This window comes from Oryx dammah, unplaced genomic scaffold (genome assembly GCF_014754425.2).
Source record: "Oryx dammah isolate SB20612 unplaced genomic scaffold, SCBI_Odam_1.1 HiC_scaffold_16, whole genome shotgun sequence".
NCBI lineage: Eukaryota > Metazoa > Chordata > Mammalia > Artiodactyla > Bovidae > Oryx > Oryx dammah.
Window position 1 is genome coordinate 51,578,557 of NW_024070200.1, and position 17,557 is coordinate 51,596,113.

Here is a 17,557-nt window from a genome sequence, read left to right on the forward strand (position 1 = left end):
GGGAGGGGGGTTCATGTTTGGGAAGGCATATACACCTGTGGTGGATTCATATCAATGTATGGCAAAACCAATACAGAATTGTAAAGTAAAATAATAAATAAATAAATAAATAAATAAAAATAAAAGTAAGTAGGGGGGTGGGAGGGGGGCTCATGTTTGGGAACGCATGTACACCTGTGGTGGATTCATGTCAATCTATGCCAAAACCAATACAGAATTGTAAAGTAAAAATTAAAAATAAATAAATAAATTAAAAAAAAATGTTCAATAGATAATTCAAGGTAAGATGGAAGGTGCTCAGATTAAATAAAAAATTAAATAACCTATTAAAAGGCAGTACTATGTATTGAATTTTCTAAAACCAAACAACCCAAAGGAAAAAAATCTGCCATATAATCTTTAGAAGATGAACACTTGAATTACCAGAGAAAGATTAAAAGTAAAAATTATGTGGAAAAAAAGGATCACTATTTTTATGTGACTTAGCAATACTAATATTGTGATGATGGACAGGGTTTGAGGCAAAAACATTGAATAGGATAAAATAGGTCCAAGGACAACTAATATTTTTTAAATAAACTTAAAAAAAAGCAGATCAAATGGAAGAAGAGAAAATAGAAAGGTGGATAAAATTAAAATAGCATGATAAAAAAGCTGTTCTTAAATAATTATGTTTCCAACAGAGACTATGCCCATTTTTATACAAAATGTTGAATATCTATAAAAATTTGTCAGGAACTATGTCACAAAGAAATCTCAATAAATATTAAAAAGTTACCTTCACAGAGTCCAGTTTCCCTGACCATAATGGAACTGAGTCACAATGGAATGGAAAACAAACATCAAATTATAATTTACAAAACAAATTATTCCAACAGTGATAATCACCTCTAATATCTGACAACTAAAAACAGAATCTAATCAATTCATGAGTTAATGATTATGTAAATTATAAACTATATACAAATATAATAATGCTTGCCAAAAATCTTTTGTAAAGTTATCCTTTAAAAAACAAGATGAATTAAAATAAAAACAGGTTCGTTGAAATCATGGGTCAAGGGAGTAGGAAGAGGATGGAGTAAGTTCAGAGAAAAATGAATGGAATACACAAAGAAGGGAGTTAAAAAAAATAATGAAATGGGTAAAGAAAAATGATCAGCAAGTCCCAAACTACATAGAAAAAAAAAAAGACTAGTAAATTAGACAAGTCTCTAATAACTACTACTACATAATAATTATTCAAAGCAAAATTATTAATGTGGATGAAGAGAAACACAATATAATCATTAAAGGAACAGTGCACTAAGCTATTCTCACCACCATGTATATTTGTACCCTTAACAGCATCACTTCAAAATACAAAAGCAAAAATATTTAAAAGCAGAAGCTGACAGATCACAATCACAGTGGGAATTTTTTTTTTAAATAAACATCTTACAAAAGCTATGGCTCACTAAAAAAAGTTATATTACAGGTGCCATTTTTGTTTTTGATGTTTTAAAATTTTAGGGTAGTTTTTCTACCTGTGTGTGTGTTTGCTTTTAATTAATGGGGAACTTTAATTATCACTTTCTATAAACACATTGTAAATTAGCCATGAAATAAAAGTGATAGTGTTAGTCACTGAGTCAAGTCTGATTCTTTTTAACTCCCACAAGGCTCTTCTGTCTATGGATTCTCCAGGCAAGAATACTAGAGTGGGTAGCCATTCCCTTCGCCAGGGATCTTCCAGACTGAGGGCTTGAACCTGGGGTCTCCAATGTTGCAGGCAGACTCTTTACCATCTGAATCACCAGAAAGCCCAAATTAGCCATACACAGGCAGAGAAAAATCACCCAAAGAAAGCAAAGAGAAAACCTTAAAGCAAAATAGATAGATGATAGACAGATATATAGATAGATGATAGACCAACATTAGATTTGGGATAGTCATAACTTTGGAGAAGAAAGGATATAAATTAAATTTGACTGGATACAAGAGGGCTTTAACCCTTATCCAAAATATTGTTTTTGTTTAAACATAAACCCTGAGGCAAATATATAAAAGTGTTAAAATTCATTAAATAGCATTACATTAGCTTTACGTTTGTCCCTTACATTATTCTCTATGCATTATTTATGTCTGAATTATTTCCTAAAACAAGTAAAACAGACACATGAGTAATTCTGCTATATTTACATGAAATGAGAATTATTATGACTAATTTTTTTTAAATATCAGTGCTCCAGAGTAAAGAACAAACTATGTATTGTTAAAAAGCAAGAACAGTTCCAAATAAAATAATTAACTGAGGAAGATGATGAGACCCTACAGCCACAGCCATGCAGTGTTAACGTCTATACTCAGGTAGTTATGACACTGCAGTATTTGTAAAGAGTCTCACTGCTGGATCCCATTAAGCTGCTTGGGGATATGATGTGGTGCCTAAGACAAGATTTTACAGATGCTGCTGCTGCTGCTGCTAAGTCGCTTCAGTTGTGTCTGACTTTGTACAACCACATAGACAGCAGCCCACTAGGCGCCTCTGTCCCTGGGATTCTCCAGGCAAGAATACTGTAGTGGGTTGCCATTTCCTTCTCCAATGAATAAAAGTGAAAAGTGAAAGTGAAGTCACTCAGTCGTGCCTAACTCTTAGGGACCCCATGGACTGCAGCCTACCAGGCTCCTCCGTCCATGGGATTTTCCAGGCAAGAGTACTGGAGTGGGGTGCCATTGCCTTCTCCAAGTTATCAGACTACCAAGCATAAATCCCATATGTGTTGGGTAAACCATTATTTCCTCAAGGTCAGTGAAGAAATGATCTGGGTATAACCAATCAGAATGTCACGTCTCCTCACATTCATTTATGGAAATGATTCATTTATGGAAATGCAAATTACTCAAGCTGTGTCCATCAAAGCTTCCCCCAGGACTACTGTTGAAACTGTCACAGAATAAGAACCCTATCTGGAAACCCTGAGTACCAAAAGTCTGTATAAAGTTGATGCTTGTGGTAATCATCTTCTACCATCTAGGAAGCATAACTGAAAATAGAGGGAAGGGAGAGTAATAAAGTCTAATTTCCCCCTGTATTTTTCTGATAAATAAGCATTGAGTCTCATTTTGACTTGAACTAGCTTTCATGAGTTGTGTTTTTTTTTTTTTCCTCCCCCAAGTAAAAGCTTCCTGACCCTATTACCCTAGCCATAAGAATCAGGCAACACTCAAGAATTTTCACGGCTAACAAGTGCACTGATGCAGTGGCAGGCTGACATTCCCATGGTGGTGATAGATTTTTGGGGGTCATACCTATTTAACTTTGTGATCAATGGCATAAACCTTTGAGACAGCTAGCAGGTTAAAAGTGCAGCCTGTGACAATAGAACTGGGGTTTTTAATTGTGTAAACTACCTACCCTGCATTAGAACCTCAGTCTCCTTCTCATTAACAGTCCACTAGGACACACTGAGATCCTCAACCCCAAACTGACACATAAACCCTCCAGCATAGTATTATCCTGAAGAATCTATAAAATCAGCCTGGGGAAAAAAAAATGGAGGAGGGGGAATAACCATACTCAACAGTCAACAGTCACATTCCTTTAGGTGTGAATATAAACTCTACATTTCTTAGTTTTGCCATGAGAACACACTGGTCATAGCAAACACCCTCTTCCAACAACACAAGAGAAGACTCTACACATGGACATCACCAGATGGTCAACACCAAAATCAGATTGATTCTATTCTTTGCAGCCAAAGATGGAGAAGCTTTGTACAGTCAGCAAAAACAAGACTGGGAGATGACTGTGGCTCAGATCATGAACTCATTGCCAAATTCAGGCTTAAATTGAAGAGAGTAAGGAAAACCATTAGACCATTCAGGTATGACCTAAATCAAATCCCTTATGATTACACAGTGGAAGAGAGAAATAGATTTAAGGGACTAGATCTGATAGAGTGCCTGATGAACTATGGATGGAGGTTCATGACATTGTACAGGAGACAGGGATCAAGACAATCCCCATGGAAAATAAATGCAAAAAAGCAAAATGGCTGTCTAAGGAGGGCTTACAAACAGCTGGGAAAAGAAGAGAGGTGAAAAGCAAAGGAGGAAAGGAAAGATATAAGCATCTGAATGCAGAGTTCCAAAGAATAGCAAGGAGAGGTAAGAAAGCCTTCCTCAGAGATTAATGCAAAGAAATAGAGGAAAACAATAGAATGGGAAAGACTAGAGATCTCTTCAAGAAAATTAGAGATACCAAGGGAACATTTCATGCAAAGATGGGCTCGATAAGGGACAGAAATGGTATGGACCTCACAGAAGCAGCAGATATTAAGAAGAGGTGGCAAGAATACACAGAAGAACTGGACAAAAAAGATCTTCATGACCCAGATAATAACGATGGTGTGATCACTCATCTAGAGCCATATATCCTGGAATATGAAGATAAGTGGGCCTTAGGAAGCATCACTACGAACAAAGCTAGTGGAGGTGATGGAATTCCAGTTGAGCTATTTCAAATCTTAAAAGATGATGCTGTGAAAGTGCTGCAGTCAATATGCCAGCAAATTTGGAAAACTCAGCACTGGCCACAGGACTGGAAAAGGTCAGTTTTCATTCCAATCTCTAAGAAAGGCATTGCCAAAAAATGTTCAAACTACTGCACAATTACACTCATCTCACAGGCTAGTAAAGTAATTCTCAAAATTCTCTAAGGCAGGCTTCAATAATACGTGAACTGTGAAATTGCAGATGTTCAAGCTGCCTTTCAAAAAAGCAGAGGAACCAGAAATTAAATTTCCAAAATCCTCTGGATCATCAAAAAATCAAGAGAGTTCCAGAAAAACATCTACTTCTGCTTTATTGACTATGCCAAAGCCTTTGACTGTGTGGATCACAACAAGCTGGAAAATTCTTCCACAGATGGGAACACCAAACCACGTGACCTGCCTCTTGAGAAATCTGTATGCAAGTCCGGAAGCAATAGTTAGAGCTGGACATGGAACAACAGACTGGTTTGGTTCCAAATAGGAAAAGGAGTGCATCAAGGCTATATATCATCACCCTGCTTATTTAACTTATATGCAGAGTACATCATGGGAAATGTTGGGCTGGATGAAGCACAAGCTGTAGTCAAGACTGCTGAGAGAAATATCAATAACCTCAGATATGCAGATGACACCACCCTTATGGCAGAAAGTGAAGAAGAACTAAAGAGCCTCTTGATGAAAGTGAAAGAGGAGAGTGAAAAAGTTGGCTTAGAACTCAACATTCAGAAAACTAAGAGCATGGCATCTGGTCCCATCACTTCATGGCAAATAGATGAGGAAACAGTGGCTGACTTTATTTTGGGGGGCTCCAAAATCACTGCAGATGGTGATTGCAACCATGAAATTAAAATTGGCAGGAAAGTTATGACTAGCCTAGACAGTATATTAAAAAACAGAGCCATTACTTTGCCAACAAAGGTCCATCTAGTCAAGGCTATTGTTTTCCCAGTGGTCATGTATGGATGTCAGAGTTGGACTATAAAGAAAGCTAAATGCCAAAAAATTGATGCTTTTGAACTGTGGTGTTGGAGAAGACCCTTGAAAGTCCCTTGGACTGCAAGGAGATCAAACCAGTCCATCCTAAAGGAAATCAGTCCTGAGTGTTCATTGGAAGGACTGATGTTGAAGCTGAAACTCCAATACTTTTGCCACCTGAAGCGAAGAGCTGACTCATTTGAAAAGACCCTGATGCTGGGAAAGATTGAAGGTGGGAGGAGAAGGGGACGACAGAGGATGAGATGGTTGGATGGCATCACCGATTCTATGAACATGAGTTTGAGTAAACTCTCGGAGTTGGTGATGGACAGGGAGGACTGGTGTGCTGCAGTCCATGGGGTCGTAAAAGTCAGACACGACTGAGTGACTAAACTCATCTTCTGAGAGGAGTGAAAATACCTGTAACTACAGGAATGATCTTGATGTCCCATAGACATGTTAAATGAAACTGACTTATAATAAAACCAGTCCTCCTCTGCTATTAACATGACCCTTGCACCAACCCCGTCCTGTATTTACCACACAGTGGTCAATTATAATCCATCTATGTGCGTGCTAATTTGCTCCAGCTGTGTCTGACTCTTCATGAACCTATGAACCATAGCCTGCCAGGCTCTCTGTCCATTGGATTCTCCAGGCAAGAATACTGTGGCTTGCCATGTATTCAGGGAATCTTCCCGACCCAGAGATCAAACCTGCATCTCTTATGTCTCCTGCATTGGTAGGAGGGTTCTTTACCACTAGTGCCACCTGGGAAGTCCATACGCCTTCTACTGCTGCTGCTGCTGCTGCTAAGTCACTCAGTCGTGCACGACTCTTCGCGATGCCATGGACTGCAGCCTACCAGGCTTCTCTGTCCATGCGATTTTCCAGGCAGAGTGGGGTGCCTTCTCCAGTCCTTCTACAGGCAGTAACTGATATATTTTGTATAAGAAATACTTGATAAATGCTTGGAGTAAAAAGTGATACTTCCCCACCCCTCACCTCCTGCCCCAAGGTCACAAGGGCTGGAGTGTCAGTGAGCAACTACTCTGGCTATAAGTGTGTGTGTGTGTGTGTGTGTGTGTGTGTGTGTGTGAGGGCAATAGGGAAAGTGTGTTTTTACAAGAATAAGTGCAAGGAATAGTTTCACATGTGGCTAAATATTGTGTAAAAATTCAGTCCTACAGAACAAAGTGTGTAGACTCAAGAAATCCTGAGAACCGAAGCATCATGAAATCTTGGAAATATTGGGGAACTTTCAAACTTCTATAAATTAGGAAGGTGGGTTCAAGGCACTCTCCTGATTCTCAAGGAGCCATGAGACTCCACCTGATGAAAGGTTATCCTGCTTTAAGAATGATGCCATCATCCTTTTGCATATTCGAGGCATCCTCAGTTTCTCTCCCTTGGCCACCATTCACATTCTACCCATGTATCTTGTTCCACATGCTTTCTAAATGTCTCTCCGGGTCCTTCCCTCAGGCTCTTTTTTCCTAACTCCTCTACGTATAGCCTCCATCTTTAGTTTGGCTCTCTCTACAATGGCCAGACAGAAAACGAAGTGATTCCTCATATCCTTCTCTCCCTACAGTCCCTGATCAGCTTGTTATCTCTACTCTCTTAAATGTTAATCCTGCTTCATCTCCACCCCTACCACACTAGTCCATGCTTCTACTATCCCTTGCCTAGAAACTGCCTTCTTCCAATCTTTTTCTTTTCAATTGTACTTATTTATTTTTAATTTATTGATGAGTGCTTTACAATATTGGTTTGATTTCTGTCATACAACAACATGAATTATCCATGTGCTGTGCTTATTCACTCAGTCGTGTCTGACTCTTTGCGACCGTATGGACTGCAGCATGCCAGGCTCCTCTGTCCGTGGGGATTCTCCAGGCAGGAATACCAGAGTGGGTTTCCATGCTCTCCTCCAGGGATCTTCCCAACCCAGGGATCAAACCCAGGTCTCCCACATTGCAGGCAGATTCTTTACTGATTGAGCCACCAGGGAGGCCCAAATTAGCTGTCGGTATACATGTCCCCTCCCTCTTCTTTCATCTTCTTCATCCTCTCCATAGTGTCATCAAAATGATTTTTCTAAAATACACAGTTTTATCTTAACCCATACTTGCTTAAAAACTCATTTGGATAGTTTCTCATTGCTTTTATCAAAGTTCAGATTTAGCATGTCGTACAGTCTCATTCTGCTTCCCAGGTGGCCCAGTGGTTAAGAATTCACCTGCCAATGCAGGAGATGTGGGCTCAATCGCTGCATTGGGAAGATCCGTTGGAGGAGGAAATGGCAGTCCACTCCAGTACTCATGCCTGGAGAATCCCATGGACAGAGGAGCCTGGCGGGCTGCAGGCCATAGCGCCACACAGAATCAGACATGACTGAAGAGACTTAGCATTCACGCGTGTGAGTCATAGTTTGTGCAATGCTTTTACTCATGTTAGTTGAGGTTATGACCAGTATAGATATACCCTTCTTCTTCACTGACCACATCCAATCAACTTCTCTCCCCCTAATGATTATATTGATGACTTCTGGAAACTATCCCCCTTCTCCCTGACTCTTGTCACAGATCTGCTATTACCCTTTCATGGAAGCTGAAAACATTATCACATAGCTTTAAAACTGGCCATCTTTGAGGAAGGACCCCCACAAATAATGTGTAATCAGATATGCACCATTGTGTTACTTCCCTGCCTGGAAACATGACTGGTTCCCCAGAGGTCTTTGGATTAAATTCAGACTTTTTGACAAATCTTACAAGGTCCTTCATGTCCTGGTTCCTAAATGTACCTCCAACCACATACCCTGCCACATACTACTGAAACAAGAGGGAAAGGGGCAGGGCTCAACATTTAAAGAATGAAATAGCCAAAGGACACAGCAAAAACTGATTGGGACCAAATGGATCCAAAATGGTAGAAAATTTGACTTCCACTAGGCTTTGAATCTCATTATACACTCATTATAATACATTAGCATGCTAAATGGCACACTCTCCAGCACCATGACAGTTCTGAGGCCAACCATAAAAGGCCAAAAAGTGAGCAGTAGCCCAATTCCTGGAAATCTCTGCCCCTTTCCCCAAATAATTGGAATAATTTTCCTATTTATTAACTTATAAAATTACCCAGCCCATCAAAACTAACCATGCCACACTTTGAGAGATCTCACCTCCTGAGATGGCACACATTATCTGTGGAGTATATTTCTCTCTCCTTAAATCTACTTCTTACCTATCACTTTGTCTCTAAATTATTCTACAATGACATTAAAAACCTCAAATTTATGGGGACCACTAATATACCTCTTGCAGTTTTCTACATAAACAAGGTGGTTTCATGCTACCCCACTTTCTCTCATGCTAGTGTTGCCATCTAAATAATCTTTCTTTTCTATCTTAGCATGATGACATTAATTCAATCACAGCTCTGGTACCATGTCTCAGAGGATGTTTTCCTGGACACTCAGACAGAGCAAAATATCCCTATACAACCCAGACTATATCTCATATGATTCATACCAAATTATATTAAAACCATCTTTATATGTATCTGAATCTCCAGTACACATTAAACTGGTAAGGAGACATGATTATATTGATTAATGAAAGGTTGTTGCCGAGCTGTGAAAGATGCCGGGATTCTTGGCCTCCAGAGGAGAGGAATTCAATCTGGGGCCAGTGACAAGGCTTGATCACTCAGAGCTTTTCTTCAATAAAGTTTTATTAAATTATAAAAGAGAAATCTTCTGATATAGACATCAGAATGGGGCAGAAAAAGTGCCCCCCTCCTAATCTTTAGCTGGATGTTATATAGCTACCAGCAGGCTGCTAATTAAAGGGACTGTCTCAAAACTCAGAGACTGACACCAGGTCCATCACCCACAACATGCATTTTGAGATAACATTGGCACAAGGTGAGTCATCCCAGGCCATAAAATTATTGACATGAATCTTGAAAAAGGCAGGTTTCCAAGGAAATATACAGTTTCATTAACATAAAGTCCAGTTCAGTCTCTCAGGCATGTCCAACTCTGTGACCCCATGGACTGCAGCACACCAGGCATCCCTGTCCATCACCAACTACCAGAGTTTACTCCAGGAGTAAACTCATGTCCATTGAGTTGGCAATGCCATCCAACCATTTCATCCTCTGTCGTCCCTTTCCCCTCCTGCCTTCAATCTTTCCCAGCATCAGGGTATTTTCAAATGATTCAGTTCTTCACATCAGGTGGCCAAAGTATTGGAGTTTCAGCTCAGCATCAGTCCTTCCAATGAATAGTCAGGACTGATTTCCTTTAGGATGGACTGGTTGGATCTCCTTGCTGTCCAAGGGACTCTCAAGAGTCTTCTCCAACACCACAGTTCAAAAGCATCAATTCTTCAGCACTCAACTTTCCTTATAGTCCAAAAACCATAGCTTTGACTAGATGGACCTTTGCTGGTAAAGTAATGTCTCTGCTTTTTAACATGCTGTCTAGGTTGGTCATAAATTTTCTTCCAAAGAGTAAGTGTCTTTTAATTTCATGGCTGCAATCACCATCTGCAGTGATTTTGGAGCCCCCCAAAATAAAGTCTGTCACTGTTTCTACTGTTTCCCCATCTATTTCCCATGAAGTGATGGGACCGGATGCCATGATCTTCATTTTCTGAATGTTGAGTTTTAAGCCAACTTTTTCGCTCTCCTCTTTCACTTTCATCAAGAGGCTCTTTAGTTCTTCTTCACTTTCTGCCATAAGGGTGGTGTCATCTGCATATCTGAGGTTATGATATTTCTCCCAGGAATCTTGATTCCAGCTTGTGCTTCAACCAGCCCAGCATTTCCCATGATATACACTGCATATAAGTTAAATAAGCAGGGTGACAGTATACAGCCTTTAAGAGTACTCGTTTCCCTATTTGGAACCAGTCCGTTGTTCCATGTCCAGTTCTAACTGTTGCTTCCTGACCTGCATACACATTTCTCAAGAGGCAGGTCAGGTGGTTTGGTATTCCCATCTCTTGAAGAATTTTCCAGCTTGTTGTGATCCACACAGTCAAAGGCTTTGGCATAGTCAATAAAGCAGAAGTTGATGTTTTTCTGAAACTCTCTTGCTTTTTTGATGATCCAGCGGATGTTGGCAATTTGATCTCTGGTTCCTCTGCCTTTTCTAAAACCAGCCTGAACATCTGGAAGTTCATGGTTCACGTACTGTTGAAGCCTGGCTTGGAGATTTTTGAGCATTACTTCACTAGCATGTGAGATGGGTACAATTGTGTGGTAGTCTGAGTATTCTTTAGCATTGCCTTTCTTTGGGATTGGAAAGAAAACTGACATTTTCCAGGCCTGTGACCACTGCTGACTTTTCCAAATTTGCTGGCATATTGAGTGCAGCACTTTCACAGCATCATCTTTTAAGATTTGAAATAACTCAACTGGAATTCCATCACCTTCACTAGCTTTGTTCATAGTGATGTGAACATAGATGATGTAAAGTAGAGTAGGAGAACAATGTATGAGTAAAACATACTGGTTTGTTAAGCCCTTATAGGTTCTGAGTCTTAAGCAGAACCAACTTGAAGAAAGACAGAGTCCAGGGTAAATACATAGTTCATTGTCATAGCTTAAGAAAAACATTTCCATAAGAAGAATGCATTGGTTAGCTCAAGGTTTGTGAAAAGTTAAGTTCAGGTGGAACCAGGTGTCATCATGGCAACACGGAATTTTAAAAGAAACCTCTTTTTAAATTTGTATAGAGAAGGGGAAAATATCTGATACCTGAAGTTTGTTTCCTCCTGCCACTTAAGAGAGAGATAAAAAAAAAAAAATCTGATACTTGCAGTCTATTTCCTCCATTTGGAGACCCCTAGCCTTTCTGCCTGTTACCCTCTCATGCATAACTACAGTGCTAGGCAAAGAGCCTAGAAGGAGTATATGCTCAATGAAATGTTGTCACATTGAATAAAACAGAATTAAATTCAGTGAGAGCTTCCAAGGTGACTCAGTGGTAAAGCATTTTCCTGCTACGAGCTGCAGGTTCAATCCCTGGTCGGGAAGATATCCTGGAGAAGGAAATGCCAACCCATATCAGTATTCTTGCCTGGGAAAATCCCATCGACAGAGGAGCCTGGTGGGCTACAGTCCATGGGGTCACAAAGAGCCAGCTGTGTCTGAGTGACTGAGCATGCGTGCTCGAACTCAGCGAGGAGCACAGTACTGTGAGCACCTGGATTTCATACAAGAGGAAACTGAGGCCCAGAGAAGTCACGGAGCAACTCAGCCACAGCCTTAGAGTTTGCCATTGATGAATCTGTGCTGAGAACCCAGGTCCTCTCATCCCAAAGTCTGTGCAATTTTAATATAGCAGATTCCTCTGAGAAAGGATATTTCAGTATTCTCTCTATTTGCAAGATTTCACTCTGATCTGAAAGTCACTTAATCGCTTTGCAGTCAGTTTCTTTATCTATAACCCAGTAATTAACTCAGTGATTTAAAAAAAAAAAAAAAACCACACAGTAAAGCTAAATGAAGCTGCCAGGATAAAGAGGTAAATTGCAAATTCTCACATTGGACTTGTTCTAGAATATTAGTGTTGTCATGCAGATAAATAAAAAGCAGCTGCCTTTAGAAAAATTCATTGAGATTTATCAAAGTCAAAAAAATTGTCCACATGCAAAAGTTTCCCCACAGCTAGCCACATAGCTCATGACTTCTTAGCCCTGCAAGTGGCAAAATCTTTCAGAGATTACAAAAAAAGAAACAAGGAAGAGAGAAAGAAAAGAGGAACCCTTTGGTGTAACTGAGCAGAGGGTTACAAATGGACTTATCAGAGGAAAATTGTTAAAATTCTTACAGGTGTGAGAGGTCCCATATGTTCAGTCTACGGAGGAACCCACTGAGAAAAAAAAAATTAAGTTCTCAAGAGTGAAGGCAGCTTGCACCCACTCCACAGGCGATGCAAGGGGAAGAGAGGCACCCATATCTAATTAGGTTACTTTCAGCAGGCATCTGGAGTGACTGCTCAAGGGTAAAGATAACAGAAAGTATGAGATGAGAAGGGGACTGGGATGGCTCATTGGGATGTCACAGCTGCCTTGTGGAACAGTGGAAGTACGTTACACTGAGCTTTTTGAGATATCACAACAGACCTGAGGAAAAAACCCTGTATATCCCAGAGTGTCGTTGCCCAAAAATGGACTGAAAAGGATAATTTCTTGCTGTTCATTCTTTACTTTCTCGTGCTTACTTCCTGACCTTTCTTTTTAAGTGTATTATTCGATCATAGGTCAGAAATATCACTCAACAATCCAGAGGGGTTCCAAAGGTGGATAGAATTCCCCCTATCTTCTTTGACATCCTTCAAAGTGACTCATGTGTCCTGCAATTATTAAAATCTAGACCAGCGATCAACAACATTTTTCTGCCAAGTCTCAGAGAGTAAATGGCATAGACCTGGAGGGCCTGACCATCTCTCACACTCTCCACCTCTGTCTGGTAGTCAGAAAGCTGTCAAAGACATGAGGTAATGAGTGATCATGGCTGCTGTTCTGATAAAACTTTATTTATAAAAGTGGACCACGGACCAGATTTGGCTCACAGGTTGTGTTTTGTTGACCTCTCATCTAGACCCCCCCAAGGCCAGCAAAGAGGTATGCTATCCAGTCTTGCATGCCATGGCCTCTTCTGGTTAAATTCTTAGTTTAAAATAGGTTGTTTATTTGTAGGCTTTCTGGCTCGTTCACAAAAGTGCAGAAAAAGGTGACAACTTGCTAATAGTCACATCAAGGAAATGAAGTATGTGGAAACACTGAAAAATCTTACAAATGTACAAATGTAGGGCATTAGCACAAATGTATTCAGCCAGATTTGACTGGAGTTCATTCATTCACTGTTCAATCCACAAACACTCTTTCTACATGTATTTCAAAGACCAGGTACTGTGCAAGACCTCAAAGGTACAAAGGAAAAGAGAAGATGTCTTCTTTTTTGTTGCTCTAGTACAATAGATGGCTTTCCAGGTGGCTCAGTGGTAAAGAATCCACCTGTCAATGCTGAAGATTCAGGAGACACAGGTTCAATCCCTGGGTCAGGAAGATCCCCTGGAGAAGGAAATGGCAACCCACTCCAGTATTCTTGCCTGGAAAATCCCATGGACAGAGGAGCCTGACAGACTATAGTCCATGGTATTGCAGAGTCAGACACGACTGGGCATGCACGCACTGATCGACTGTACAAAATGTACACAAGCCAGGACAATGTAGTGCCATGGCCCAAGAACACAGCCAGATAATGTTCTAAAGAAGCTCCGATTCACTTTCCTTTATTGGCCTCTTTGTTACACATCCTCTCCCCACTGCCCTTCAGCCTTTCTGCTATTAAAACTAGTTAGTCCAGGACTTCCCTGGTGGTCCAGTGGCTAAGACTCCATGCTCCCAAGGTGGGGGGCTCAGGTTTGATCCCTGGCCCGGGAACTAGATCCCCCATGCCACAACTGAGAGTTTGCATGCCACAACTAAGGATCTGAGTGCCACAACTAAGACCTGGTGAGCCAAATAAATAAATACCAAAAAAAAAAAAAAAAAAAAACACAAAAGACTAGTTAGTCCAACAGGTTGGAGATCCATACTCCAGGGAAGGAGAAAACAAAGAAATTGTTCAGTTTTCTTAAATCCACAGGGAAATAACCATCTTGAAAGATAAATTTCAAGCAGAAGAAAATTATGAAAGTTTGGTTACTTTTTCCTCCAATCAAGGTAATAAAATGCCAGAAAGAAAATTATGCATTGAAAGAATGACTAATGATCCAGCCTTTAATGAAGAATGGAAAATGGAATATCTAAAGGAAAGTAAAATTCAGTAAAACTGGAATTCCTACTAAGAAAAGTCTATAGCAAAAAGTGAAACTGTTAGTCACTCAGTCATGTCCAATTCTTTGTGACCCCATGGACTGTAGCTCACCAGGCTCCTCTGTCCATAGGATTCTCTATCACATAGAAAATTCTCCAGGCAAGAATACTGGAGACGGTTGCAATTTCTTTCTCCTGAGGATCTTCCTGACCCAGGGATTAAACCTGGGTCTCCTGCATTGCAGGCAAATTCTTTACCATCTGAGCCACCAGGGAAGCTTCCCACAAGTACATAAGCAAATATTCAAATAATACTCAGGAACACTAATGTGCACAGAAATCACAGTCACCTGAAATAATGGACTCAAGAAAGTGGGTTTGTTTTATCCTTATTTATGGAAATAATTTTAATCTGAAAAAAATTTTTTTTTACTTCAAAAAAAAGAACAAATGTTTGGAAAATTAACTTTAGATGAAAGCATGAATACTTGACATAAGGGAAACGGTTGCCTTCTTGATGCTTGGAGAGAAGCTCAAGAAAGATGAATGTCCCCCTATCATTGGAACAGGCCTTACAGAGAAGAGTGATGAGTTATAGCAGTTGTTTGAAGAAAGGAGGGCATGTATCTGGAGGGCAGAGGGAAGGGAAAAAAGGGGAGGAAAGGAGACAGGAGTGAAGGAGACGACATGGAAAGTCAAAGAAAAGAAACAGGAGGCTGCGCTCTGAATCCTTCATACGCTTTTTGTTGCACTGGGGGGCTACCTTTGTGACCCCCATAGATCTCATCATAGACGTGCATCTGAGTCTTATTTTCCAGCATCAGCTGATCATCATTTCCCCCTCAAATTTCAACTGATGCATCATCCTGCCTCCATCTTTGACTGGATTTACAAGCCTGGAGCTGGGTCAGTTCCTCAATAAGTAGCGAACATTGCCTGAAACTGGAACTAGACTTCACATTTTGGCTGAATCTTGGGGGTGAGGAAAGGGAAGTGCTTTTCAGTTGGGGTGGAGTGCATGATTGCTGGATGACAGCACAGAATATATTTCTCCTGGTGACTTCCCAGCTGCAGACTGCTGGGTGCAATTAGAAGCCTATATGTCTAGTCATTTTATCATTTTTATACATTTAGGAGCTCAAGTGTTTGCTCTAGCAGGCTGCAGCTGGCTTGCTGTCAACTCCCAGCTGTTGTTTAGCTGAAACCCCACAGCTAAAATTGTGGGCCAATATGACCGGAAACCAAATTGGGACCTGAATAAAAATGTTCAGGATTAGTGAACGATGTTTAGTGTTTATTTGCTTCAACCAGGTGAAACCCACTCATTTAGGAAAAAGAATAGGAGGGGAACCTGAAACCCATCCAGATACTTTTGCGAAGACCAGACTTGCCTGCAAACCAGTGTTCTCTCAGTGATGAGTCAAGTTCAACACATGCCACCCCATTAGGCACTTCTCTGGTTTTTCTCACTTTCCTAGGATTTAAATCCAAATAAAGTTTGGATGCTTAGAGAAAGAATGCATTCAATGTATGACATTTGGGTAGTGTTGGACTCATCCACAATGAGTCTTTGTACAACTACAGGAAAAATCCTGCCTTTGGGTCCTTTACAGATGAGACGGAGGGGCTACCTGAATGCATTAGCCTTGTTCTCTGGCATGGCTCTGGGCTTCCTTGCCAACTCAGCTTTCATCTCCTTTTAGATTGAAGCCTCTTCCCTTTAAATGGAGACAAAGGGCCTTTGCTTTTCGAATGTTTAGCTGATGTCATTACCACGGCTGTCCGGGTTTCTAAGAGGTCTTTAAGGGACACATATTCTTCATCTATCCAGCTTAGTAATACACAGTGTCCCTGTTGAGTCCATAATGTCATATCATTTATTAATTATTACTTCCATCATCATTCTGTTCCCTGGCAATGGTGTCAAGCGTACTGCCAGAATCAGAAAACTGGGACTTCACTTTAGCTGTCCCAAGGCTGAGGAGCAGCTGGCTTGAGAGGACAGGAGCTCCTTTTCCAAGCAAAGGGCTACAATAGGAAGAAAGGATATTTCAGGTGGAGTAAATGTGTTTCTGGATAAATATTGCACCTTGCTGCCATTTCCTTGCAACCTGACTTTTTTACCTTTTCATATATGATTATAGAATACTTTCTGGGGACAGTTCTGAAAGGTCAGGGAGGATGACAGATCAGAGCAAGAAAGAGCAGGTAGTCACAAGGGCTAGTGGAGTGGCTAAAAGCACAAAGCATTGGATATCTGCAGATCCCAGCTGGTTCCATGAAAGGTTGTACAGGAATACTTGAGTCCTATGAGTTGAAGTGAAGATAAACTTCTAGCAGTTTATGTGGAGAGAAAATATGGAGATTTATAAAGGTCAGCTTTCTAGACTTGAACTGGGAACTCAGCCACCCAGTAAACATGTTGTCAAAGCTCACCAGCACTATGTGTAGCATTTGAGCTCAATAAAATTATGCAGACAGGAATAGTATCAATAGAGACAGGCAGAGCTAAGACCAAAGTATCCAGAAGCCTCAAGATGGAAGGAAGGAGAAAGAATGTTTGAGTCCCAAATGATACATGGAGATTAACTGTACTGAAAAATATCTCGCTTATAGGAATGAGATTGAGAAAAAATTATAACAAAGATTTTCCATATAATATTAAAAATGTATTTTCATAGCTATTCTCAATTTCTTTATCCATAACAGTGATACAGGTGTTCTATACAATCACCCTTGAACAGCTCTGGTCAAAAGGTCTGAACTTTAGAATCACACCCGAAGCTCACCACTTATTTATCACCTTCATTCATGCAGCAAACTGTTGTTGTGAGCCCACTCTGGGAAACAGACTGTGCCAGATGCCTGGATGACAAAGTTGAGTGAGAAAGTGTTCAGGTCCAGGGGTCTCATCGCCCTGCCAGGGAGGCAAGCATACACAGGACTGCAAGGAAAGTGAAAGTGAAGCCGCTCAGTCGTGTCTGACTCTTAGTGACCCCACGGACAGCAGCCTACCAGGCTCCTCCGTCCATGGGATTTCCCAGGCAAGAATACTGGAGTGGGCTGCCAATTCCAAGGAAAGGTGACAGCAATTATGATGATGTGATTAACAAAACACAAGTAGGGAAGGGGATTGGAGAAGTAGAATGGGTTAAGAAAGATGTTAGAAGAAGTGTAATGAATATCCTGGGCCTAGAAGAATAT